The sequence below is a fragment of the Pan paniscus genome, chromosome 11 (assembly GCF_029289425.2).
Source record: "Pan paniscus chromosome 11, NHGRI_mPanPan1-v2.0_pri, whole genome shotgun sequence".
Lineage (NCBI taxonomy): Eukaryota > Metazoa > Chordata > Mammalia > Primates > Hominidae > Pan > Pan paniscus.
The window spans coordinates 110,150,545-110,175,925 of NC_073260.2; the positions used below are offsets into that span (position 1 = coordinate 110,150,545).

Below are 25,381 nucleotides of genomic sequence, written 5' to 3' on the forward strand. Positions count from 1 at the left end.
TCCAGCTAAGCCAGTCCTGAAAGGCTGGTGCTTTATGCAAAACATCTTGGTACCACTCTCTTAGTTGCCCTCTGTAAGGGACTTGAATTAGGAGCACTCAAAATGTTTCACCCTTATTCATTCATTCAACCGATATTTTTGTGAGTGGCTGCTATGTGCAAGGCACGGTTCTGGTACCCTGCCCTTTCAGAGCTTACATTCTAGTAAACGTGAATTTCCACTGGGTTCTTTCATTGCTTCTCCAGATACTGTTCTTGCCTGATGTTGCCTTAATTGCCCCAAATCCCAATTATATTATTGGCCTGTCCTAGGCCGTAGGTAAACAATTTCTTCTTCCACACAGTGCACACTTGCTCTTAGTCACAAAATGACACCAGCTGCCTGGATGTATTTGCATCATGTATGTCTATGACTTCCTTAGATCTCCCAGACATTGGTCCAAAGTAATGATAATTACTATTTAAAAAATCATTACAGTTTAGAAAATGCTTTTCAGGCAAGTGTGGTGGCTCACACCTGTAATCCTAGCACTTTGGGAGGCTGAGACAACCAGATCTCTTGAGCCCAGGAGTTCAAGACCAACCTAGGCAACATGGTAAAACCCCGTCTCTACAAAAATTAAAAAATTAGCTGAGCATGGTGGCATATGCCTATGGTCTCAGCTCTTCAGGAGGCTGAGGTGGGAGGATAGCTTGAGCCCAGGAGGTGGAGGTTGCAATAAGCCAAGATTGCACCACTGCATTCCAGACTGGGCGACAGAGGCAGACTCTGTCTCAAAAAGAAAAAAGAAAAAGAAAGAAACACAAGAAAATGCTTTTTGCATCCATGATGGTGTACAGATTCACACCAAATACAGAAGGTATACAAATAGGCATTATTATAATTATCTTTCTTTTTTTTTTTTGAGACGGAGTCTCGCTCTGTTGCCCAGGCTGGAGTGCAGTGGCGCGATCTCGGCTCACTGCAACATTTGCCTCCCGGAACAGGAAATCAGATGAACAATGAAGGAGGAAAATCTAAGGTTAGGGAACAGGGGCCTCCACTCAGTATGGAGGAGATCTGAGTGCTGGAAGAACAGATGAGGTGAATTAGTGACAGCACCTAGCTTCTACCACCTTTAGTTCAAATCCCTGCTTGGCCCCTTCCTGGTTGTGTGGCTTTGTGCAGTCACTGAGACTCTTTTTAGAAGAAACAGGGATGGCAATAGCTCCTCTGCAGAGTGATTGTGTGGATGAGAGATCGTGTATAAAAAGCACCATGCTCCTGGTCATTGCTACTCTCCAAAATAGTTTAATGTGCTGGCATAAGGATAGAGGCAGGGGGGTTCCAGGCAAGATAAGAACAACATTTTTTTTGGATTTATTAGACAGCTGCTTCCTGTAATTTGTTATCATAAATGAAGAGCTTGCTCTAATCATTTCCCATGTATACTCAGTGTTCTTGACTCTAGGAGGATTATGTGACTTCCTTGTTTTCTATATGGATAAATTCGGAATTGATGCAAAGTGAATGAAGACATTTCCCTTTAGTTTTAACCTGTGCCGATACATTTTTCTATTTACATCACCATTTTATTGGGCCAAATTCTGGTGAAAGTATTAGGCAAGCATCAGTCCCTAGTTTGTTTTTACATTTTGCCTTTAGCCCTCAGCTCTGAATTCCCCTTTTGTAAACCCCTTCATCACCTCAGTGATTGTGGTTGAACTGGCTTTCCCTTGCTTCCATGGAGCTTCTCATGGTGGAAGACCCAGAAGCATTGCAGACCTTGGTGAAAGGGAGTTTTTGTGGTGCTGCCTGTCATTCAAAATTTTCCACTAACTTGTAGTAGCAGCAGAGGTGAGTCTATTTATTGGATTGAGTCCATTATTTTAAATGTGTTTAGAAAATTGTATATTATTTGAGTAAGAAGTAATGGCAGAAGCCAGAAATATTCCTATATCCTGTTCCCAAAGGGTCAAATGAGACTTTGTTTTTTTCAATTAAAAAAAAAAATCTGACTGGGTGCGGTGGCTCACACCTGTAATCCCAGTACTTTGGGAGGCTGAAGCGGGCGGATCACCTGAGGTCAGGAGTTTGAGACCAGCCTGGCCAACATGGTGAAACCCCGTCTCTACTAAAAATACAAAAACTAGCTGGGTGTGGTGGCAGGCACCTGTAATTCCAGCTACTCAGGAGGCTGAGGTAGGAGAATTGCTTGAACCCGGGAGGCGGAGGTTGCAGTGAGCCAAGATTATGCCATTGCACTCCAGCCTGGGCGACAAGAGCAAAACTCCATCTCCAAAAATAAATAAATAAATAAATAAATAAATAAAATCTGATAACCTAAGAAGAAAAAGAAGGAAATTCTGCAGTGTGATTGTAAATTAAGCTCTCTTGTAACCCTCTCATGCAGAGCCAAAGTGACGATATAATACCACAGTGACATAAGGACTTTGAGATCCTTATGAGTCAGGTTATTTACAAAACATTATTCTTATTTTCATTAAAATAGCGAGTAAGTGGGGGAATTTTCACCTGCATTCAGATCTTACAGCACACCACAAATAGTCTTTTATGTCTCAGCTGGTGAAACCATAAAGAGGTTGTTATTTTACACAGCAGCTTTTCACAGAAACATAATTCAATTTTAAGAAAATGAATCTGGAGTAAAATACCTGTTCCTGCTCTTTCAATAGCTCTGTCTTCCCACTCCCACTCCTGCTCAGTCAAGCTTCCTTTATCCTTCCCTAAAAGGCCTCAGGAGTTTCAGGTTGTCTCAGCAAACAATTGTCATTCATTGTTTGGTATTAGAAACAGAGTCATGAAGGGACGATATGGGGTGAAGTAATACATGTAGAAAGAGAGATACACCAGATGGTAAGATATGCTGAGAGGTGATTGGTTATAAGTTCTGAGCCCTCTCTTTGAAGTAATTCCATCATCAACAGGTTGTGAATACCTGTGAACTCTGCTTGTGTAATACAGATAGCAACAATGTGTGCCTCTCTATCATCTCAAATGCCTTTCTTCTTTGTTAATCGTGGGAGGCTTCCATCCTTCTCAATGTTACTGAACTTTAAAAATTTTTCACATCAAAACCAAGGTCAAATCAAATCAGAAGTACAAGGTGCTGCTGTGTTTTCAAACTACACCCTGATTTATCTCTTCTGTAGGGCCGGAGGGTGGGCAGGGATGGGATAGGTCCCTCCAGGTAACAATCACGGTCCTACACTGACCTCATTTTTTTCTTCTTAAGTGGCTGTACCATGACCCATTTTTGCAGATGATGCCTGTTCACCTAAACAAACCCTAATCAATAACATTCTGTGCTGTGTAAGAATAAAGTAATTGGGGCTGGGTGTGGTGGCTCACGCCTGTAATCCCAACACTTTGGGAGGCCCATGCGGGTGGATTGCAAGGTCAGGAGATTGAGTCCATCCTGGCCAATATGGTGAAACCCCGTCTCTACTAAAAATACAAAAACTAGCTGGGCGTGGTGGCGCGTGCCTATAGTCCCAGCTACTCAGGAGGCTGAGGCAGGAGAATCGCTTGAACCCGGGAGGCGGAGGTTGCAGTAAGCCAAGATTGCGCCACTGCACTCCAGCCTGGTGACAGAGCGAGACTCCATCTCAAAACAAAAAAAGAACGAAAGAAAGAAAAGAATAAAGTAGTTGGAAGGAGGGATGTAAAAATAATAAGTAATATAAATAGCTGCATTTATTGAGCCCTACATATGAACCAGATATTGAGCCTAAATATGAACCAGATAAATCTCTCACATGCATTCCTTTATGAAATGTTTATAATACCATTCTGAAGCAATTATTATTCCCTTTAGAAAGCAGAGGAAACTGAGGAAAACAGTAGTTAATTAACTTAATCAGATCATGCCACTCATAAAAATGTGAGCCAATGTCTCATCCAGACAAGCCCCCACTCTCAGCTGGTGTGGAGCACCTTTTTAATCCTTTCAGCTGATCCTAGCTAGTTAATCTGTCCATTAGTTACGACTAGAGTGATCACTACTAGAGTGATCACAGATTTGTCACCCAAACTGGGACCACTTTGAGGATGAAAGTGGGGACTATTAAAAACTATCATAGGAAAATAGGCATAAATGGGGATTGTCTTAGGGAAATTCAGAAGTTCTTTTTCAATTATTTTCTTTTATTCAGGCTTTCACCTCCGCTTCTTCCCAAAGAAAAGAAGAGAGAAGTTTCAAAGGATATCTACAACCCAGTCTACATTTAGGGCCTGGGGACAGCTAGCTATTAGGTCAATAGAGTTTCAGGTCAATCCACCCTTTTCCTTCCTCTTAAAATTTTCCTTTATAAGCCCTAGGCTGCTATAACCTTCACAATAAAATATTGAAACAAAATGCTCCATCTTTCAAAAATACAGTATTCTCTTCCCCTACCAAAAGCTTCTACTTTAACAGAGTCTTTTCTTTTAATGTACTGGGTATAGGTGCTGATGAAAAGCATTCTCCAGGCCAGGCACGGTGGCTCATGCCTGTAATCCTAGCACTTTGGGAGACTGAGGCAGGAGATGACTTGAGGTCAGGAGTAGAGACAAGCATAGACAATAGAGCAAGACCCCATTTCTAGGAAAAATAAAAGAAAAAATAGCCAGGTGTGGTGGTGTGCACTTGTAGTCCTGGCTACTCAGAAGGCTGAGGCATAAGGATTAATCCAGGAGTTTGAGGCTGGAGTGAGCTTTGATCATCCCATTGCACCCCAGTCTTGGGAACAGAGTGAGACTCTGTCTTTAAATGGCACATAATAATACACACACTACATGCTCATTTGGGTGAAACAAAAGAATTTGTATATATTTGCATTGTGTGTATGTGTATGTGTGTTAACACTTGTGTATACTTAAGCATGCAGAGTATATCTCTTCAATAATACCCACAAACCGTTTACTTATTATTGCTTCATGGAGGGAAAGAATCTCAGAATTTGGGGTGAAAGGTGATTTATTTTATACAGTATATCTTTTTGGTCAGATTGAAATTTTGGCCTTGAGTATATTTTATTTCTCAAATGAGAAGAAAAAGTAGACAGATAAACACCTTCCATGCAGTGAAGTTGTATCATTGTAGGAAGGCAATCTGATTAAAGTAAGTGACACAGATTTTTGAATGAGTAATAACTTTCTCTCTTTTTTTAAAAAAAATGGCACTTTTAAGCCAGGCACAGTGGCTCATGCCTGTAATCCCAGCACTTTGGGAGGCTGAGGTGAGCGGATCACCCGAGGTCAGGAATTTGAGATCAGCCTGGCCAACATGGTGAAACCCTGTCTCTACCCAAAAATATAAAAATCAGCTGGGCGTGGTAGCATCCATCTGTAATCCCAGCTACTGGGGAGGATGACGGAGGAGAATCACTTGAACCTGGGAGGCGGAGGGTGCAATGAGCAGAGATCATGCCACTGCACTCCACCCTGGACGACAGAGTGAAACCCTGTATCAAAAAAAAAAAAAAAAAATGACACTTTTAGAAGTGCTCTTCAACCAGTGGAATGTTAAGCAGTATGAAAGAGAGAAGTGAAGATATTCAAGCAGTGAAGATATTTGAGGGTGGAGTGGTCATCCCTGCAGGAAATAGTGTCTTCTAAGTTGAAGCTACTCTTTACTATTTCTTCCTTTTTTCATTTATAAGCCCACAAATATTCCAAAATGTTAACTTTTTAAAAAATTATGTTTTAAAACATGATTGTAAGCTCCAACAATAATATGGAATTTTCTGCTCTTTATGCTCTGTTATGCACACAAAAAGTTCCATAGCTTAAACTGAACATGGTGGCATCCCTGTAGTCCCAGCCATTTGGGAGGCTGAAGTGGGAGGATCACTTGAGCCCAGGAGTTTAAGACTGTAGTGTGCTATGGTCATGCCTGTGCATAGCCACTGCCCTCCAGCCTGGACAACTTAGCAAGACCCATCTCTTTTTCAAAAAAGTTCCATAGCTTAAACTACTCAAATGAAGAAACAATTAGTGATGTGCGAAAGTATTTATTTTGGCCATGGACTCTGAGATAATGCACAGCAGACTGGGTTCTCAAGCTAGTGCCTTAAACACCACATAATTCAAACGGAAGCAGTGAATAAGCCTTGGATGATGTATTAGCTCTAAGGATGTTATATGTGAGTATGACAAGGACTTTTAATTTCCCATCCCATACTTGCTCTTCTGTTATTACTAGTAACAGAACTCTGACTTCTTTTGGGACAGTAATTTTTCCTCTTAAAAGATTCCCTTACCAGGTTCCCTTGCAGCTAAGTGTGGCCGTGTGTCAAAGGTCTGACCAATGAGCTGTAAGTGAAAATGTTCCCAGGTATTTCTTTTTTTTTTTTTGAGATGGAGTTTTTGCTCTTTTTGCCCAGGCTAGAGTGCAGTAGTGCAATCTCAGCTCACTGCAACCTCCACCTTCCGGTTTCAAGCGATTCTTCTTCCTCAGCCTCCCAAGTCGCTGGGATTGCAGGTGCCCACCTCCACGCCCAGATAATTTGTTTGTATTTTTAGTAGAGACGGGGTTTCACCATGTTGGTCAGGCTGGTCTCGAACTGCTGACCTTGTGATCCACCCACCTTGGCCTCCCAAAGTGCTGGGATTACAGGCATGAGCCACTGTACCTGACCCTGTCCCCAGGTACTTCTGGAGAAGCTCCTTAAAAGGAACTAACTAAGCTAGGAGGGGTTCTCATTTTGCCTTCCTCTTTTCCTTTTTCATGATTGGAGAGAATAAATGATAACTAGAGGGATATTGTGGCCTAAGACTGGAAGAGCAGAGAGATAGAAAGAGCCTAGGGCTCTGATGACTTTGAGGAACCACTATATGAGCCCTGTGCATCCAGAGGTAGAGTTTCTCTCATGTTGGGAATAAGTCTTGGATGTTTAAGACATTGAAGTCTGGTCTCTGTTACTGCCAGTTAAATACAAATCCTTACTGAACAAACTACTTCTCTCCTTTGGGAGGAAGCATAGCATGTAATAAAATAAACGTGACATTCATTCATCATCATTCCTAAACTATGCCTTTTGCTATGCCTGCTTTTTGTTTTGTTTTTAATTAATTCCTTTATTTATTTATGTATTTATTTTGAGACAGAGTCTAGCTCTGTTGCCCAGGCTGGAGTGCAGTGGCGCAATCTTGTCTCACTGCAACCTCTGCCTCCCTGATTCAAGTGATTTTCCTGCCTCAGCTTCCTGAGTAACTGGATTTACAAGCACATGCCACCATTGCTGTGTAATTTTTGTATTTTTAGTAGAGACAGGGTTTCACCATGTTGGCCAGGCTGGTCTCGAACTCCCGACCTCAAGTGATCCACCCGCTTCAGCCTCACAAAGTGCTGGGATTACAGGCGTGAGCCTCTGTGCCTGGCTTTGTTTTTAATTAATTCAATTTTTAAAAGACATTTCTTCTTTTAGAACAACTCCTGAGCTGAGACTTCAGCTGCTTGTACTCTAAAAAAGTTTCTCTCCTTTGTAAACAACCCATTTCTCAACTCACAGAAACCTCAATTAATAATCATTTTTCTCACAAGATGACTCTAGGGGACATTTACTGAGATACTATGACTGTCACCATTGCTGCTGGTACTGAAGTAACAGACACAGATGAACTTTTCTCACTTATTTTCCATGTGGGGTGTCCCATTTAAAATAATTCCATTATGTGTCCCCAGGCCCTAAATGTAGACTGGGTTATAGATATCCTTTGAAACTTCTCTCTTCTTTTCTTTGGGAAGGAGGGGAGGCAAAAGCCTGAATAAAAGAAAATAATTTAAAAAGAAAGAAAGGAAAGAAGAAACAAAATAAGAACCGTATTTTTAACAAAAGGATTTTTGAAAGCCTTGGAAAATGTTATATTCACTCATATAAGGCCCCACTGTTTTAAAACATATTTTACTATAATTTTGCCTTCAAAACCCTGACATTCGAAGTTGAACAGGGCTCTTTCAGTGTACAACCCCAGAACATTGAGAAATAAAAAGAACAGTATTCCAACTAACGCATACTCAGTGGGAATCATCACATCGCATAATTGCTTGAAATCCACAAGCTGATCCGATGTCATCTTCAGAAATATGCAAGTTTCCCTTTGTTTTCTGACTTAGAGATATTTCTTTGCTTTAGGGCTTAACCCTTCAGTTGCTGCCCCTGGTTACTGAAACATGATTAAAATGAATGTGGATCTGCCCTTCCTAAACTCTCCCCAAATGTTAGATAAGATTCCCCCAAACCTGCCAAATCTTATTCCAACAAAAACACAAAATATGAACTTCAGGTGTTCCTTTTCACTCATTTTCTTTATCTACCTGTTTCTAAACACCACACACACACACACACACACTCTCATGTGGACACACACAGCCCTTTAAATGTCTTTCTACAAGAAACTGTAAAAGAACAAAGAGTTGCCATTTTGGAGCACGTAATGACATGTTTAAAAGTTCATCAACTTCCCCCTTAAAAAAAAACCTGGCAATGAGTCTAAAACAATAATTCAAAAAGATTTAGAGAAAAGAATCCTTAAGACTTATTCCTCTGTAACATGATGTAAATCATAAATATACCACTGGTCTGGAAGTGATTACAACAGGCTATAAGACAAAAGATATTCCTAAGCAGACACCGCTGGCAATGGGCTCTATACTCCCATCTGCATATAAGAGGATTTGGGAAGGTAAGTTCTCATAAATGCTAATAAGAGATTCACACCACTGTAAAAAGAATTCCCAGGTGTACATGTTCCAACGATAAATTGTTAAGTCCTGGGCCACAGCTGATTGCATGACCCTTTACAGAAATCTGTCCTCTTATTCAAGGTGAATGAATCTTTTGGTGTTCCAAGCATTCCCACCACCCTTCTCCAGTGTTCCCTTTGCTTCTTGATTGTCATTGTCCCTGACCTTCCTAACAGGATCCCTGGAATGAAGAGGAGGAAACACTATATAAACAGCTCATTCTAGAAGTGTGAGTCATTCTGGAATCATTCCCCACCCCCCACCACCGTTCCCTGTATAAGGGATGCTTGCTCATATCTAAGCTTCTCAGTTGCTGTTAGAAAGCATTTCTTTGTTTTGTCTTTCCCTATACCTTTTTCCTGAGGGCAAAGGTTTAACTTTTTTTATTCTTCTCTGAGTGATTCAACACTTGAGTTAGAGGTTCAGTTCACAGGACATCAAGAATTACATTTTGCTTGATAGCATAGCATTAGAAGCTACAGCCAGCCAACTCAAAGGGACACTGCAATGCCATTTTATAATTAAGCAGGGCACCCGCTGGACCGCATGTTATAACAGATGTTTCCTGGCCCCAGGTACTAAGCCAGCACACAGTAAAACCGCCCAGAGCCTCTCCCTGAGCCAAGATGGGTCAGTGTCTGGAACAACTCCTGTCTAGTGTCTCTTACTGTAATTAGAGAATAAGGCTAGCTTTTGGTCATTAATTCCATTTGAAAAATAGCCACAGCTAAATGAAAAATGAAAAAAAGAAAAAGAACATCAAAGTGCTTTTAAAATTGAAAAGCTTGATAAGAAAACAGAGATAATTTATTGGTGATTTATTATTTCGATCAGTGATTTAGATCTTATATAAATTCTGTATAATGCCCTCTCTTCAACATGTTTTGCAAAATTTTCACTCCATTTATAAAATGGATAAAATTAGAGGCTCCTTATGCTTAAGCTGGAAGAGAGTTTTAGGTTGGTTAGTACCAGGAAATCAAACTCAGATGTTTATAGAGGCCAGTTCATAAATGAACAAAGCAAGCCAGAGCACGAAAAATCATTCTGCTTTTTTTTTTCTATTTTTATTTCATTTTCTTGTTTTCAATAAGAGCCATGGGTATGGAAATATCTATCTCCACTTTGAAAAAAAAAACAGTTTTGGCAGGGCTGACATTCAGATGGTGCGCACCTGAGATTGGGATGGTCCTTACCAACTCATGTAGAGATGGTGCTCTAAGCTCACCGAGTGAGGCTCATCCTCAGCTTCTCTTCCAAGAGTTCTTGGACCTCCCCATGACCAACTGGAGCAGAGTGGGGAGCATCCAGGAGCTGCTCTAGCACAAAAGTCAGTGTCCATTCCAATCGGTCAGTTCGCATTCCTTAGTAGTTAAATATTTTTAATATTGCTGAGAACAAGTACATTGACAAATAGCAGTTGGTATTTTGTCTCTGTTTAGGGCAAACCGAAAGGGCAATAGGAATTGATGGAGTCACTGGAGCCCTGGAGAGCCCCTTCCCTGTTAAAGGGGGTAGCTACTACCAAATGAATAGGAATGGCCACTCCTGTGGCCAGATCTTCTGATTTCTCAAGGGAAAGTAAAAACCTATGTTCTTATGTAAAGTTTCCCAACTAAATTATCAACTCATTTAAGTACTGTTACAGGCAAACTAAGTGTTTCTGTGGGCCAAATGTAGCCTAGGTGTTCCCAATTTGCAACCTTTTTTATTTCTGAGACATAGGAGAGGATTAAAGTCTAAGTGACTTGCCCAGAGATCACCCAAGTAACTATTGGCAGAACCAGAATGAGATCCTACAGCCCCTGACTCCCCAGCCAGTGAGATCTGACCTTCTTCAAAACAAATCCTATAATACCACTGAAAACCCTTCAACAAGGATTTCTAGACTGCCTACCCTAAGAAGCAGGAACTTAGATTATTTTTAGTATTACAGTTCTTTATACTAGTGTTTTCTCCTACAACATAAAAGTAAAACCTCATTTCCAAAGCTAACATATAATGATGGAAAAGATATGAAAAGTTCCAGAGATGACTGAGGCCTTGCACAGCTATAAGAAAAGGTTGGTCCTCTGGCAGGTTGGACATATAGTTGGTGTGTGTGTGTTTTTGTTTGTTTGTTTGTTTGTTTGTTTCGTTTTGGTTTGGTTTTTTTGAGACAGGGTCTCGCTCTATCACCCAGGCTAGAGTGCAGTGGCACAATCTCAGCTCACTGCAACCTCTGCTTCCTGGGTTCAAGTGATTCTCCTGCCTCAGCCTCCTGAATAGCTGGGATTACAGGTGCCCACCATCATGCCCGGCTAATTTTTGTATTTTTTGTAGAGATGGGGTTTCGCCACGTTGGCCAGGCTGGTCTTGAACTCCCGACCTCAAGTGATCCACCCGCCTCGGCCTCCCAAACTGCTGGAATTACAGGCATGAGCCACTGTGCCCAGCCTGGACATTAGCATTTAAACAAAGAAATTGATAGCATTTCCAGAAGAGCAGGGGTCAAAAAAGCCCTGTGGCAAAGGTGACCCACAACAGGGTAAGAAAGTCTCCCAGTCTGAAGGAACCTCACTATTAGGAGGGATCTGATTTTTATGGAGTTCCAGTGTCGTGTGATCCTGAGATGAATCTGTTCTTTTCATGGTGATTTCTTACCTTTGTTATGGAACCAGGTTGTGCCTAAAGTGAAGTCAAGTGTTTATAAAGTAGATATGTTCACAAATTTAACACATATTTACACTGTGGGCTAGACCAGCATTCTCAAACATCTGTTATTATCCCACCTTCTATGTGATTTGGCTTCCTCTTATCATTTACACTCTTATTCCTTTAATTTTTAAAAAGCCAATGTACAATTTTTTCTTGACTAAAAAAAACAGTTAACTACCCTTGTGTTGGGGTTGGGGTTACATCAATGAATTAAGTAGTCCTTGACCTTATGGCTCCATAGACCATTAATATACAAATAACTAACTTTGATAAAAATATTGAAAGTGCTATGATAAATGCGAAGAGGGAGCCCTTAATTGTCCTTGAGTCCGATGGGGGTAAGAGTGGAAAAGCTTCACCCAGGATGTGATATTGAGCTAGGCTTTCAGGAATGAGCCAGTAAGGAGGTGAAGGTTATTCCAGGCAGAGAAAGCTGCTTGAAGAGAGGCACAAAGTCGTAAAATGTACTGGGTGTTTGGAGATGGCGAATGGTTCAAAATAGCTAAAGCCAAGAACATACAAGGTGAGTGACAGGAAAAGCTGCCTGGGATTGGTTTTAAGTATAGTCATACACAGTAGGACATAACCTTTTCTTACCCTGGGGGTAAAGAGATAGCCCCCAAAGTTTTCAGAGATGGAGAATGTCTGATCTGCTCTAGGTTACGAGAATCTAATTTTACCTACAGTGGGCTGGTGATGGAAGGGACTGAAAGTAAGAAGGTCAATTAGAAAGCTGTCCAAATATATCAGGCCAAAGATGGTGAAGTACTGAATTAAGGAGTAGAAGCTGTGATGAAAAGGAAAAGCTAGATTTGAAAACCTTTTTTGAGGTAGAAACAATAAAACGTGGTGACTAATTAGGAGAAAAGAAGGAGTAGAAGTTGGGTCCAAAATCTCTAACTTGAGTGCCAGATATATGGAAATGCCATCTATCAAGACATGAGGGAAAGCAGAGCTTTGGGAGGGTGTATGTGGGGAAGGGAGAGGTGGGGCTGATTGAGGAGTTCTGGCTTGGAGATATTAAAGCTGAAGCACCTTCTGAAGACTCTGGTAGGTAGATCTACCCAGAAGGCATCAAAAACACGGAACCATGGCTCCAGAAGGAAGAACTGTTGGCTGTGAGATGGACCCCTGTGGAAATACTCTGCAAATGACTTTTAATGATACAGATGGAAACTAATTATCCTGAGAAGCCTAACCTGATGATAATTAGATAATTTGAAAACTGGTAGTAAAAGAAGGCACAGAACAGCCCTTCGACCAGCTTCCACATCATCTTCTTTTATACAATAAGATCGGGAAATCACTGTGCTTGAAATGATGCAGACACAAGTCTGAACGCTGATCGTCATACTACTAGCTAGCTGTTTGACCTTGGACGAGTTACTGTTTAACCTCGCTTAGCTGCTTTGAGGCAGACATTATTCTGGGGTCTGGGAATATAATGATAAATAAACCCTACCCTCAAAGAGCTTAAATTTCCTTTTCTGTAAAACTACTAGATTGCAATGAGATATTATATATCAGGCACAGTGCATGATACACAGTACCAAAAACCTGTCACTTACTATATGTGCCAATCACTTTCTATTCTTGGTTCATTTAATTTTTACACCAAACCTATGAAGTAGGCATTGATATTGTCCCTATATAGTTGGGAAAACTGAGCTCAGGTACCTTGTACAAGTTCACGGGAACAATAAGGGTCATCTGACTCCCACAATGCTATACTATATCTCCTTTCCTTTGTCAAACTAAATGAGCTATGCAGACATAAGCACCTTCTCTCTCTGAAAGCACCAAAATATGAGGGAATGGAGTAGAAGTCATCATCCAAAGAAGATGCCAGTTAAATTGAGATAATATGGCATATTAACATGAAGATAATCAAAACTGAAGTTAGTCAAGATAGCACTGGTATAAATCTCTTTAAATGTTATTCAGATGACTGAACCAAAGATAATGGTCGAGAAATGCTTATCAGTTCAAGATGGCCAAGGCTGCCACTCTGTACCACTCCAAGGAGTTGTGTGTGCAGTTGCACCGTAACCAGTCTGCCTGGCGAAACACGGTGGCCCTGTCCATAGCTACAGAGTTCTTTTCCTACCTCACATCATTTTTGGAAGTAAGTGCAGAAAAATATTTATTAGTAAGTAAACAACTTAAAATTAAAAGCATTTCAGGAGTAATTTTTACTCATAAATAATGAAATACAAACTACTTAAAGTCATTCTGGGGTGGAAATCTTTACCATATTACTACCTCTTTATGTCTGCTTCTTGGCTGTCATCTTAAATCTTCCTCTTCATTCCCTCAACATTGGCCTAGTTCAAGCTCTCTTCATTTCTCTCAGGACAGCATCCAGCCACTTGTTTCCCTCTGTCTCTCTCTCTCTTTTTTTAATCTTACTTTACTTACTTTACACGTAAGATACATGTGCAGAACGTGCAGGTTTTGTACATAGGTATACATGTCCCACGTTTGGTACATGTGCCATGGTGTACATAGGTGTACATAAGTGTACAAGTGCCGTGTTTGGTACCTGGGATACATGTGCAGAACGTGCAGGTTTGTTACATAGGTATACACGTGCCATGGAGGTTTGCTGCACCCATCAACCTGTCATCTACATTAGGTATTTCTCCTAATGCTATCCCTCCCTTAGCCCTTCACCCCCTGACAGGCCCCGGTGTGTGATGTTCCCCTCCGTGTGTCCATGTGTTCCCATTGTTCAAATCCCTCTTATGAGTGAGAACGTGCGGTGTTTGGTTTTCTGTTCCTGTGTTAGTCTGCTGAGAATGATGGTTTCCAGCTTCATCCATGTCCCTGCAAAGGACATGAACTCATTCTTTTTTATGGCTGCATAGTATTCCATGGTGTATATGTGCCACATTTTCTTTATCCAGTCTATCATTGATGGGCATTTGGGTTGCTTCCAAGTCTTTGCCCTCTCATGTATCAATTGCTCTAAGGCTTAAACCCCCTCAGCATTTCCCTATCAATGAAAATACACACCCATATTCATGGAGGAACACAGGTTGCTTACAACCTTTTGACCCTCATTCCCAATTCACAACTTCTTAGATCTCAAATGTGCCCTTCTGTTTCACACCTCTGATCCCTCTGCACTTACTAGTCCCTCTGCTTGGCCTGTCTTCCCCAGGATCACCTGATGAACCCCTACTCATCTTTAAACACACAGCTCAAGAGACATCTCATCTGAAAAGCCTTTCCTAGCCTTTCCATATTTAGTCTTTGTACCCACACAAGACTCTGAGTTCATTATGGAAACTGTCACAATTAATAATGTTTCCTTGTTAACATGTATGTCTCCCCTAGTAGACCTGACACTCCTTGAAAGAATGCACATTATCTTCTATAGTTTTGCATTCCCATACCCAGTAGAGCACCTGCATAGGGTAGGGGCCCAGTAAATACTGTTGCACTGAGTAGAATTGAATCCAATGTCATTATCATGGTCATCAACTCAGGGTTAGTGGACTCTTACAGGAGTATAATTTGTTGATAAGTGTTACATTTAGCGTTTAGAGTGGTGGAAGGAGAGACAGCCAAAACTCTTGTTGATTCTGATGCAAAGAAAACAGGGCCCTCTAAAGTAGGAGGTAAAGAAGAAAAGCTGGAGGTGCCTGAAATGTGTTCATTTCATCACTCTTCAATGGAAGAGATTGGAATTTCAGTGCAGGCCAAGCCACTTGTCCTAGAGGGTTCTGACAGATTTTTTGGGAAAAAATTTAAAAAGAATAAAATTCATCCAGGCACGGTGGCTCATGCCTGTAATCCCAACACTTTGGGAGGCCGAGGCAGGCACATCAAGAGGTCAGGAGTTCGCGACCAGCCTGGCCAACATGGTGAAACCCATCTCTACTAAAAATACCAAAAACTAGCCAGGTATGGTGGCACGTGCCTGTTATCCCAACTACTCGGGAGGCTGCAGCAGGAGAATCACTTGAACCTGGAAGGCGGAGGTTGCAGTGAGCTGAGATCATGTCACTGCACTCCAGCCTGGTTGACAGAGCAAGACTCTGTCTCAAGAAGAAAAAAAAAAAAAGAATAAAATTAAAATCTGTGGTCAGAAGGTTACAGAAAGGAAAGACACACATATCCGCTAGGGAATAGGAAGTGGTCTTGTCTTCAGCAGCAGGACTGTCTAATAAATCTGGAGAGTTTTATTGACTTCATAGGCGCAAAAATAACCACCCGGAGAAGACATCGGGTTTCACTTATTTTTTGGAAAGTAATTTTTCACAGACGCGAGGTTAAAAGAAAGTGGTTGCACGGGCCTCGGCTGTGGTGGTGTGTCTTCTGGTATGCGTAATGCAACTGGATCTCAATTCTGGGACGATGCCCAGATTCAGGGGCCTAAAGCCTCTGTTGAAAGCAATGAGGACAGAGTGTTGCCAAAATTTTATATATGCAACTGTAGATCAATTGTCTTAGTGCAAGGGTAGACTTTGATCAGGAGTGTCTGGAGGGAGGGGTTTCATTAAATGCTGTTTTCAGCCTTTAATTCTAGGTTTTACATCTACTTGTTCCTAAGTCAGCTACAGACTCTGAATGGCCCTGACATAGAGAAACTGTTCCCTAAGCCCACATCTGGCTCTCAGGCATCAGCAGTGACTGGCATGGAAGGAGTTCCTGGGTAGAAAAGATGTACAGTTTGGGAGGTTTTGCTCTTACTCCATAGTTTTTGGTCTCACGTTAGACCAGTCAGAAAGGAACACGCTTGATACTCTCTCCCTCCTGCCTCATGTCTGTGATTCATTAGAAAAACTTAAAAACTTCCCCTATACTAGGACAAGCTTTCCTAAGAAAATAATTGATAAGAGCATATGTTTGTTGGATGAATTCTTCCTAGAACAAACGTCTGGCCAAGAATAGAAAATCCAGCCAGTCTCAGAAGGTATAAGAATCTATTTCTGAACTCCTTCAGATGAACTCATCATTATGGAAAAGATGGAAGCTAAGTAATATTTCTAAGATTTTACAACTGTCATGCTTATTCCTCCTGGTCTACCTGCAGGGATCTTATCCCACAGGGCAGGGAAAACTTTTGTACTACCATCTTTCTTCTACAAATCAACAGGAACACAGATAGAATAGCCATGGTCTGGCCACACTTGGTGGTGAGTGGAGTCTCCTGGGGTGTGGGAAGACACATTATCCTCAGAGCCTTTAGCATTCTCAGCAAAATTGGACTGGGGTCCGAGAATGAGAGGGTCTGCAAACGACCATTGGACTGGGAAGCAGGAAACAAATAAAATGTAAAACCATTACATCTGAAATAATCATCTTATTTTAGAGATGACAAACATAAACGGTGGTCTCGAAATTTATTTTTTAGCAGCAGAATTCTGTTTCAGAGCAAAATCTTAGATGAAGTAGCCAACATTTACTGAGTCCTTGGCATGTGCAGGACACTGGGCTAAGCACTTTACATGTGTAGTGTTATTTAATTTAATCTTCACTACTCTGAAATTGGAACTATTATTAGGTCTATTTTACAGACAATGAAAATGAGAAATTAACGTGCCTCAGATAACATAATACACAGCCCACTATATGGCACAGATCAAAATGGGGTTGATGTGGTGGAATTGCTGTTAGATTACCAAGAACTCTTAAATCACCCTGCTGTCTTGTTCCTCCATTACCCTCTCATCTCTCTGAAGCAACCCTGAGGCTTTATGTGGAGCAGAGTTTGATAATGTTTTTACTAGAAAACTCCTAAAATTTCTTTTTATTCTAATGCCCAATTATCCTAATTCTGGAGAGGTAAACCATAGTAACTGTCAAAACGTGCTCTTTAAGACTGGATATTGGCAAACCTTGCTCTTCCTTAAAGGGCTGGCTCAGGGTCACTTTTCACACACCTTTGAAGACTAGATTTTTAAAACTATTTTGATCCAATAAATGTAGGAATGAAATCAAAGAATTGTGCAGATGTAAACATTCTGATGCTATAAGATGAAATGTGTTGTTATATTAAAAAGTAAGGACCAATTTCTATTTCTTTAATAATTATTAGGTATTTTCTCACTAACACATTTTCTTATACATTCAGAGACAAATTGTTTCTAATAAATCCAGCCAGACGCTAGTATTAAGCATTAGAATTTTCACCTCTCGCATTAACTAGATGTCTGTCTGGGCAGTTGGCTCACCCAGAGCAGGGAGTTCATCAAGGAAAGGGAGAGACTTTTGATCTCTTCGTTGGCTTTTCACAAAGCCAACAAACTTCACAAAGCCAAAAAAACTCCACAGGCTGAACCTGTTAACTCCTAACTCACTTCAGACATTCCCAAATTGCACGATTTTAGGGTTGCTAAGAGGGTGGGGAAACAGACAATTTCTTACACTGTGGCTGTGAGTGTAAATGGGCATAAAATTATTGGAGGGCAATTTGGCAATAGCTATTAAAAATGAAATACTCATACCCTTTGACCCAATAATAATTCATCTCCTGGGAATTCACTGTAGAGAAAGACTCTACAACCGCTCAAAGATGTTTAAGAGTAAAATGATGTTTGCAAGAATATTTGTTACAGGAAAAACTGGAAAGAACTCACAGGTGAATTAATAGGCAATTGGTTAAGGAGAGTATGGTTCAGCCATACAATACAATTTCATGGAGCTATTTAATAGAAGATTAAAAAGATGATAACTTTTTACCAACTGACATGGAAAGATGTCTAAGACATATTGCTAGATAGAAAACGGCATGCTTTTGAGTTGAGAGTATAATCCCTTTTTTTTGTAAAATAAGTGAAAAGTTAATATATGCCTTGAAAAAATTTTAACTGCTTTTCTCAGCTGTGTGGGATTACGGGGGATTTCCACTTTCTATGCTACATATTATAAAGTTTAAAGATGTTTATGTGTGTACATATACATATATATGTATATGTACACACATATACATGCACATATATGTATATGTACACACATATACATGCACATATATGTATATGTACACACATATACATGCACATATATATGTATATGTACACACATATACATGCCATTACTTTCGTAATCAGAAAAAAATAAATGTTTCTATGGCTGGGTCTTCAGAGAGACCTCTTAGGAAAGTGTGGAAGCCTAGTCCAAATCCATCAACTTTACTGTAAAACAAAAACTTGGTTGACATCGGAACAATGATACCGCTTAACCAAAAGGAGGAGCACACTTGGAAACTTGTCTGGTCTCTAGATTCTATAAGCCATTGTAATAATTAGACCACAATGGAGTGTTCTTCCAAGGAGGGGCAAAGCTGAAAACTGTAGCCAGTTTTTGAACCACTGCCACAGTTAAGAAAGGACAGCTGACAACCAGGGCCTCAAACGGAGTAGTCTCAGTCCCAGTGGTGACTTGCCAGGAGTGGGGGTGAGGGAGTGTCCATAAAAGACAAAGAGTTTGTGTTTAATTTTAATTTTTACTATTTTATTGAGCTAAAATTTGGTGCAACTTCTCTAGCTCAGTTTGATGCAATTTCTCTAGCAGATCCCCATTTTGTAGAGTGTATACTTATATTAAAGGGACTCAATAAAATGAATGTAAAATTACAAATATAAAATGAGGCACAAGAGTTGGGAAGAGGCCCCTAAAAAGGAGAAGCCCTTAAGCTAAGCTTCATTAGCTTCTTCTCAGTGAATTCTTGCTACTCTGATCCAAAGTCCTTTTTTTTGTTTGTTTTTGTGTTTTGGAAACAGAGCCTCACTCTGTCAACCAGACTGGAGTGCAGTGACAGGATCACAGCTCACTGCAGCCTCAACGACCTGGGCCCAAGCAATCCTCCCACCTCAGCCTTCCCAAGTAGCTGGGACTACAGGTGCACAGAACCATGCCTGGCTAATTTTCAGATTTGTCATAGAGATGTGTCTTTCTATGTTGCCCAGGCTGGGCTCGAATTCCTGGCCTTACGAGATCCTCCCTGCCTCGGCCTCCTGAAGTGTGGGATTATAGATATGAGCCACGGGACCTGGCCTCACCAAAAGTTCTTAAACCAAGAAAACACAGGGCAGTAACAGGTATTCTTCCTTTTCTTGAAGAATTATCCTGCCAAAACAGTTTCTCCACAATTTGTGGTGAAAGCTAGAGGCATCCTGAGGCATCCCAAGGCAGCCTTGGAAGACTGCGATCTATGTTCTTTTGGGGATACTTGAGTTTCTGTGGATGGAAATGCTCTGGAGAGGCTCTATTTGTTGACAGTGGCAGACACCCAGTTCTTGATGTTCATAAAACTATGGCAGGCAGAGTTGGGAAAGATATATTAGGTCATAAATCTAGATTTGGGTCCAAGGCAGAATGGTTCACCATTGTAGTCATTCCAAGTCATTGTCCAGGCAGCTTTGAAATATCTTGAGGGCCTAACTCTTAGAAGGCTATTTTTCTCCTCTGGTTCCTGGGCAAATGTTGGGGTATTTGATTTTTTCTTTTTTAAAAAGACATGTTAGAATTGGAGCCACAGGACTACTTAATTATCTCCATTCACCTAAATTTCTATAGTGGTTTCCTTATGAAGAAAACAATTAATGTAGAGAGGCCCTAGTACCTCTGGCATAAAGTTGTCATCAAAGAACAAATCAATGATTTTCTTTGGTTCCTTGTATTTCAACTTTTGTGTTGAGTTTTGTTTCAGCTTTAAGGAAAAAGCAAACTTGCTGGGCTTCTCATTAGCCAGCATTATCAAGAATGAGTAAGATTTAAAAGCTCCTTTTTGTTAATGGAAAGGAATTAGCTTCCTTGCCTTTCCTATAAACATTTACATTGAGTCTGTTTACTCCTGTCATTGGTAAACCTCATTTGTTCCCAAGTTTTATTTTAGGCTATTATAGGGCTAAGAAAAAATGGGAAATCCTAAAACTAAGCTTTCATTTTTTCATGTTTTCTTTTAACTTCATATTGAATGATCCTAATCTTCCAAAAGATTTTAGTGGCTACTGTTGTGTAGCAAAGAGGGAGACTGTTCTAGACTACAAAGAGAGTATACTTGAATTAATACAATTGCTTGACTAATGTATGCTATATGTCATTAGTGAAATCATTTATGTGCCTTGCATGCATGCATGTGTGTGCATGTATGTGATGTGATGTGGTTTGCTTGCTTGTTCATGAAAATATTCAGAACAATGCTCTTTTTGATAAGTAATGCTACTAGCAAATACAGAAGTGCTGAAGAATAATATAATATTTGAATATTTGCATTTGAAAGCCTATTATCATTTTAAACCAAGACAAGTGGGTGTTAGTTTACTGATGCCAGTGACATCAGCATTAGTAATGGGCTCTTTTAGCAAAAAGCAATCCTCAAAAGTCTTTTTTTTTTTTTTAAGAATTCTGAAAGATGAGCTCCCAGTTAATCAACTATCAAGGAGCTGACTGTAAATGTTATCTGAGTTAAACTTATCTGAATTTAATTAGATTAAAAAGTTGACTGGGAATTCATCCAAAATGTGCTCATCAAAAAACAAAGGTATTTGAAAGTGGAGGAAAACAAACAGGATTATGGGTGACAAAATTAATTTGAAATCTCTTAAACCTGGAAAAATCATTAAAGATAGAAATGCTGAATGTAAATCATTTTATTTTTATTTTAAAAATAATTAATGAAATATGTCTATCCCTGGGGTTTTCTGTGACATGTTCCTTTCAGAAAAGTGCTCTTCCACACTAACAAATAAAAATTATCAAAAGGTACAAAATTAACCAAAGGTACAACATCACTGAAAATCACCACAAGGCCGGGCGCGGTGGCTCAAGCCTGTAATCCCAGGCTTGAGGCCCAGGCTTTGGGAGGCCCAGGCGGGCGGATGACGAGGTCAGGAGATCGAGACCATTCTGGCTAACAAGGTGAAACCCCGTCTCTACTAAAAATACAAAAAATTAGCCGGGCATGGTGGCAGGTGCCTGTAGTCCCAGCTACTTGGGAGGCTGAGGCAGGAGAGTGGCGTGAAGCCGGGAGGCGGAGCTTGCAGTGAGCCGAGATCGCGCCACTGCACTCCAGCCTGGGCGACAGAGTGAGGCTCCATCTCAAAAAAAAAAAAAAAAAAAAACAAAACAGAAAATCACCATAATAATATTTTTCCACCCAAATCATTCAATTTGCCAAAATACTTTTTGTTATAATTTGTGGATGTAGTTAAATGTAATCTCATAAAGAATTAAAAGTATTTTAATTGTGCATTAACCAAATTCTGTTTAGGAAAAATAATAAAATTACTTGAATTTAGAACTGTTCGGAAAATTATAGACTATATAATGAAAAGTTAATACTGCTAGTGACCTCAATATGTGGGCTATACCAAATTTCTTACTGGCAAATAAATTGTAAGCTCTTAAATAGATGGATATCTGTCCTGAATCGAATGCTTTAGATAAGAGTTGGGCTTAATATAAGTGTTTGTAGCACAGATGAACATGATTGAATTCAGGTAGGTCTTAAATTGTTCACTGTTTGGTATATATTTTCCTGATTGTCTTTTTTAGTTATGCCTCATTTAAATAGTAACTGACCAAGTGATAACAACTATATGTATTGAAAATGCTGTCTGTGCAGATGAGCACTTTCAAAAGTTCTCTAAAAATTAACATGTCTACATTGGTTAGGAATTTGGCTTAAAAAGAAAAAAAATAATTTTCTCATATAATATGTAATATTTTAAAATCTAGTGGTAGAATAGATCCAGTTTCTTAAACAATGTCTTTCTTTAAATCTAACTTTACTACTTTCTGTGCTGCTTTCATTCATAGGTATATCTAGTAGCAAAGATGGAACCACCCAGCAACCCCGGGAGAAGGAGAGTGTTTGTTTTACCATAGAAGCTGAGTTCCCATTGCCCTAGCTTGTATCACATGCCCATCCCTCAACCATACACTAGTGCTGCAGTGGTGAGCTGGTGTATTATTAATAGTTTCTTACGGCTCCCATAACAAATTTCCAAAAACTGGTGGCTTAAAACAAAAGAAATTTATTATCTCACATTTATGGAGGCCACTAGTCCAAAGTCAAGGTGTCAGCAGGGTCATGCTACCTCTGGAAGCTCTGGGGGAGATTTTGTTTCTTTCTCATCCAGCTTCTGGTGCCTCCAGGTATTCCTTGGTTTCCGGCCACATCACTGCAATCTCGGCCTGTGTGGCCATTGCTTCCTCATCTTATCTTTATGTCTCTTTGGTGTGTCTGTGTCAAATTGCTTCTGCCTTTATCCTATAAGGGTACACATGATTGTATATAGAGCCCACATGGATAATCCAGGAGGATTTCATCTCAAGATCCTTAACCTAGTCACACGTGCAAAGGCCTTTTTTCAAATAAGGTCACATTCACAAGTTCCACAGGTTAGGATTTGGACATATCTTTTTGGGGGCCACCATTCAACCCACTACAGCTGCCAGTTTAACAATCTCCTTGGCAAGAAAGGGTATACCCTGATCTTGTAGCATTTGCCCAGTTCTGTAGTGTAAACGCTGCTACCATGGCCAACTTCAAGCTATCAAAGGGAAGTCAATGAACATGGAATTGGGAAGAGATGTATAGCAGCACGCCATTATCCAGTGTTTCTACTACCAGATCCAACAGATGTAAGTAAACTCAAGAGCATAAATAATAGTAAAATGCAGTCAAACGATTAGGAAGTGATGATAAGGTTGATGTATCATTACCTTCATTTTTAACATAATTTAATTATAAGGTTGTGAACTTTAAATTTTAATGGTGAGTGTTTAACAACTGGCACATGAAATTTCTGAACATTTACCAGTTGATTTGGATGAGTTGATATGAGTTGGCTGCAACAGACCACTGGATAAAATACGCTGACTGATGGGGCCTGAGTCATAGAGCCTAGGGTGTAAGGTCAGCAATAGCCAAACCACATGAACTGGAAATAGGGTGTGTGGTTTCTTTTAGAGAAAACTGGGGTGCTAATACCTAAAGAAGGAGAAAGTAACATTGGGAAGACAAAAACAACGAATCCACCTCAGTCCTCAGTGTCATTGTTTCAACATATTTTAATGATTTCAGGCTAGGAAAAAACTTTCAGCAAAGTTTCCAAGAATTACAAGTATGACTGCTGTGGGTATGCACGTACCTGCAAATCAAACTCTCTCCTCCTATGGAAAAAAACACAGTTTTTCACATTTCCATTTTAGTTAGCCCATAAAATCTGGCTTTTTAAGCCTGGACACATTTATCCCAAAGTGATTGTGCTCAGAAAATGTGAAAGAAACGAACAGCCTTTTTTTAAAGTATATATTTTTTAGTTTTTAGCAGTTTTATTTATGTATTTATATATAATTCACATTTTATATAAATATAAATTTATTGTATATAGTATATATTTATTGATATATTAGTTATATATCAATAAATAGATATTAATTATGTAAATAAACTTATATCTAATTCACACATTGTGCAATTCATCCATTTAAAGGGCAAAATGCAATGGTTTTTAACAAAATCACAAAGTTGCACAACCATCACTACAATTAATTTTACAAGATTTAATCAACCTAAAAAGAAACTCTGCACCACTTTGCTGTCATCCTCCAGGCTCCCCAAACTCTCCCCAAGCTCTAGCCAATCACTAGTCTAGTTTCTGTCCCTATAGAATTGCCTATTCTAGGAATTTCATATAAGTAGAATGGTACAATACATATTCTTTTGTGACAGGCTTCTCTTACTTAGCATGATATTTTAAGGTCCATCCTTGTTAACGCATGTATTAATATTTCATTTCTTTCTTCACCAAATAGCATTCCATGACACGTATATCCCACATTAAGTTTATCCATTCATTGGTTGATGGACATTTGGATTGCTTTCCCTTTTTGGCTATTATGAAAAGGCTGCTGTGAACATTCATTTACAAGTTTTTACGTGGACATAAGTTTCCATTTCTCTTAAACCAATGGTCATTTTTAGCAAGTGTTCTTATTTTCCACATGATTAAGGAAACTGCTATTTAGGAGTTAACTCAGAAATATCTCATGTAGAATTTCAAACCTCTTAAATATTGGGTCACTACCTCCAACCCTGCTATTTCTTGGTAGGGAGGAGGAGGGTGCTGTCTATCAGGAAAAAGTTGGATCTGACTTGGGGCTCACAGATCACTGCACAGGGGTGACTGAATTCCCTTTGCAGCACCTGAGGCCAGGTCTGGCCCACAACTGGCTCACAGTAATCAGCCCATCACAATGTTCCTTCAGGGACTCTCCACATATAAAGTATACAGAGTAAGAAAAATAAAACCTTAGTCTCTGACCTGGAAATCAGAGTCATGGGGTTTGGGAAACTTGCAGGAAAGAAGAGGAAAAAAAAAATAGCTTTCCTGATAGAAGCCAATGAAGTTAATTTTCTCCCTTGTGTGACTTGGAGGAGTTCTTTGGTGTGTCCTGCAGACCTGCAATGAAAAAGAAGGCCCTATATTAATTTATACAGCAACTCTTTTCCAAGAAATTCAGAGCATTTCAAACAGTCTTTCACTCATTCCCCTGAGGGATTTTGCACAGTGTGCATAAGAAATTACTTCTTTTAAAATTTACACTCTTCAGTTAGCCAGTACTGAGCAGAAATAGAACTAGAAAAGCAGACCTCCTGACCAAACATTCCGCTATAATATTTTCAGTGAGCTTCTATAAATCAGTGTATATCCTTAAAAACAGGATCTCCCCATAACAGCCCCATGACCACTCACCGGTGACTGACATTCCTTTCAGCAAGAGCAAAAGTTTCCCTTCCAAATTAGAATCCACTGGTATGGCATGCACTATAAAACTGAAGTATATCATTATTCATAATCAAGTGCTCAGGATCACCCAGACCCTCAGACCATCCAGTTTTACTCTCCAGCTCAGCCCTCCTAACTCACCCCAGCTGAGGACCCCTTAATAATCCTGAAACCGGTGGAGTGCAAGAGAGGAGTCCTGCTCGTAAAC

At 40.0% G+C, this 25,381-nt stretch overlaps 1 protein-coding gene and 1 long non-coding RNA gene across 11 annotated transcripts in view; one reads left to right on the forward strand and one right to left on the reverse strand.

Annotated features, from left to right (window-relative positions):
* The window catches only part of NFIB (nuclear factor I B), a 450,108-nt gene that overhangs the window by 150,354 nt on the left and 274,373 nt on the right, over window positions 1-25,381 (forward strand). The window lies entirely within an intron of this gene.
* Window positions 22,059-25,381, reverse strand: part of LOC129393106 (uncharacterized) — a 44,118-nt gene continuing 40,795 nt past the window's right edge. Inside the window, exons 2-3 of the long non-coding RNA XR_008619775.2 lie at window positions 23,200-24,846; window positions 22,059-22,649 (exon numbers count right to left, since the gene is read on the reverse strand). This is a non-coding gene — a long non-coding RNA (uncharacterized LOC129393106). The remainder of the gene's footprint in view (window positions 22,650-23,199; window positions 24,847-25,381) is intronic.